This window comes from Homarus americanus, unplaced genomic scaffold, assembly GCF_018991925.1.
Source record: "Homarus americanus isolate GMGI-L3 unplaced genomic scaffold, GMGI_Hamer_2.0 scaffold16712, whole genome shotgun sequence".
NCBI classification, from domain to species: Eukaryota; Metazoa; Arthropoda; class Malacostraca; order Decapoda; family Nephropidae; genus Homarus; species Homarus americanus.
In genome coordinates this window covers 6,183,288-6,186,475 of record NW_024757794.1, presented here as the reverse complement: position 1 = coordinate 6,186,475, position 3,188 = coordinate 6,183,288, and positions in this window count along the sequence as shown.

Here is a 3,188-nt window from a genome sequence, read left to right as displayed (position 1 = left end):
GATAACAAAGGTAAACGTTGTCTCTTCCTTTAATCTTGGCATTTCCTGCTGAGTAGATCACCTCTGCTGTCATGATATCAGTTACATATTTTTTGTGTAGTTTTATGAAGATGCAGTACTATTTTCCTTTACCCTTTACATGCATAAAATTTAGGTTAGTACTGTACAGTATGTTGAAGTAAACTAGTCAGTCCATAATTAGAATAATTCCCCAATGATAACTCCATTTTCCAAGCACTAATCTTAATTAAATTTTAGGAGGAGGATGCTTTTAGACGAAGGTTTATTTTACTTTAACAAGGAATGGTTAAATGTTTTGGTCACTGATACCAAAAGAAAAACAGTGATTTCGGTATGATGATTTCTAATTTCATACACCAATCATGAAACTTCATTGGGATATTGTCGTATTGCAGAGAAAGACCTGCATTAATTACGGGGTTAAAGGAGTTTCATATACAAGTCACCAAAGCAAAAAGAATAATTTCGTAATCACCACCGCAACATGAAGATCAGTGCAAGGAATTTTACTGAAGAATATTTTCCTTTGACAAATGAAATGAGAAAGAGGCTTATTTCAGTGCAGGTGTAAAGACAGATGGTTATTTGGAAGAAGTGTATCTGGGGGCTGGGACATGTTGGATAGATGTTTGGTTGTTTGAGAGGTTTTTGATTGTTTGAAAGATATAAGGATATTTGAGAGCCTGCGCCTCGTGGTCTAGGTCGGCAACCAGCGCCGCCTAACAAGGCGGAGGTCAACTGTCAAGCCACGCCTAACCCCGCTATATAAGACCTCACGTGGCCGTGACCTACCTCTTTCTTCTAGCTCAGCCGCAGCAAGCAACACTTCCTTCTTCTACCTGCAGCCACCAGCAAGCAACACCTCCACTCCTGCCTGGTGGCTCCCCCTCTCGCCGGCGACTATGGCGCTCCACAAGCTGCGTGTTGTAGTGGAATTCTCCCCTACAAACGCTGTTTGTCGCTGCCTAGCCGACCCCACCAATTCCCCAGTGTATGCCTCGTGGTCTAGGTCAACCAGCGCCGCCATACACCACGGAGCGGGGGTCAACTGCTAAGCCACCCCTACCCCCGCTATTTAAGACCTGACCTCGTGGTGATCTCTCTCTTTCTACCTACACCAACCAGCCAGCAACACCTCCGCCTGCCTGGCGGTCCTCGCTCCTCCGCCTGCCTGGCGGTCCTCTCTCCCGCTGGCGAGCATGGCGACCCACAAGCTGTCCTTCTCTGAGCGTCCTCACCAACCAGCTCTCTCTACATCACGCTTGTAACCATGCTGCCTTCCCAGCACCAAGCTGCATTGTACATCCAATACAACATGTATATAGAGAGCACATCGTGAGTTTCCTTTCTCCATTCCATCCTGAGTGTGAACCAAACATCTCATACCCCACAAATGGTAACCCCGGAGTGACCATTTGTGGGGTATATTAGGTTTGAGATGAAAAACAGCAGAACCAGGCGGCCAGCTATCTTTGCTGACGCTTGGACACGCTGCAATTCCCAGTCTCCTCTGAGCACCCTCACCAACCAGCTCTCTCTATTCCACGCTTGGACCCACGCTGCCACTCCCCAGCACCAAGCTGCATTGTACTGTGGGGTATGGGTGGTTTGTTCGGACTCAGGATGGGATGGAGAAAGGAAACTCACAATGTACTCTCTGTATACATATTGTATTGGATGTACAATGCAGCTTGGTGCTGGGAAGGCAGCATGGTTACAAGCGTGATGTAGAGAGAGCTGGTTGGTGAGGGTGCTCAGAGGAGGACAGCTTGTGGGTCGCCATGCTCGCCTGCGGGAGCAAGGACCGCCAGGCAAGCGGAGGAGGTGTTGCTGTCTGGTTGGTGTAGGTAGAAAGTCGGGTTGTCACCACGAGGTCAGGTCTTAAATTGCGGAGGTAGGCGTTGCTTAGTAGTTGACCTCCGTCATGTAAAGTGGCGCTGGTTGACCCAGACCACGAGGCATACACAGGGGAATTCGTGGGGTCGGCTACTCAGCGACAAACAGCGTTTGTAGGGGAGAATTCCACTACAGTACATCCAATACAGTATGTATACAGAGAGCACATTGTGAGTTTCCTTTCTCCAACCCATCCTGAGTGTGAACCAATATCTCATAACCTCACAGTACGCCCCAGATGCATCCTCTTACACTTCGTGACATTGAATCTCAGCAGCCATTTCTTCGACCATTCTTGGAGCCCACAGAGGTCCTTCTGCAGCTCTTCACAGTCCGCTTGGTTCATGATTTCCCGAAATAACTTGGCGTCATCGGCAAACATTTGTATGGAGGAGTGTACAACGTCAGGCATGTCATTTATGAAACAAACAAACAACAGCGGGCCCAATACACTACCCTGTGGTACCCCGCTTGTGACAGATACTGATGATGATTTCGTGACATTAATCACCACACACTGCTTGCGATCATGTAGAAAGTTTTCTATTCACGCTAGGACAATTCCCCGAATTCCGTACCCTTCCAGTTTGATTTTCAGCCTTTCGTGGGGTACACCGTCTTAAGCCTTGGCAAAATCTAGGTAAATAATGTCTATATTACCACCCCGTTCCAGAATATGGGTCCAAATATCCAATACCTTAAGCAATTGTGTTAAGCAAGAGCGCCCCGGCATAAAACCGTGTTGGCAATCCTTTACAAGGTTGTTTCGTAGTAGATGTTCCATCGCCGCATCTCTGATAATACTCTCAAGTACTGAACATATTCTGCTGGTCAGGCTCACCGGTCTACAGTTGTTCGTGGAGTGACGATCGCCCGTCTTGAAGATAGGACTCACATAAGCCACTTTCCATTCACTGGGGACCTTTTGTTCATCCAGGCATTTACAAAACATGATCTTCAGGGGCTCGGCAAGCTCGTTGCTCAACTCTCTTAGCACTCTAGGATGCACCATGTCCGGGCCGGGACTCTTATGAACCTTTAGCTTTGACAGTTTATTTTTAATACCATCTTTTATGAACACAATGTGGGTCGATGCTAGTTCTCTAGGATCTAGGACTAGGTTAAGCAGTCGTATCAGGGGAACTGGTTCGGTACTGTTTTAGGGAACGTAAGCACGTGTGTGTGTGTGTGTGTGCGTGCGTGCATGTGTAAAGAATTTTACAGTGTCTGAACCCAAATAATAAAAAATTAAGGCGCAGTGATAGTGAGCT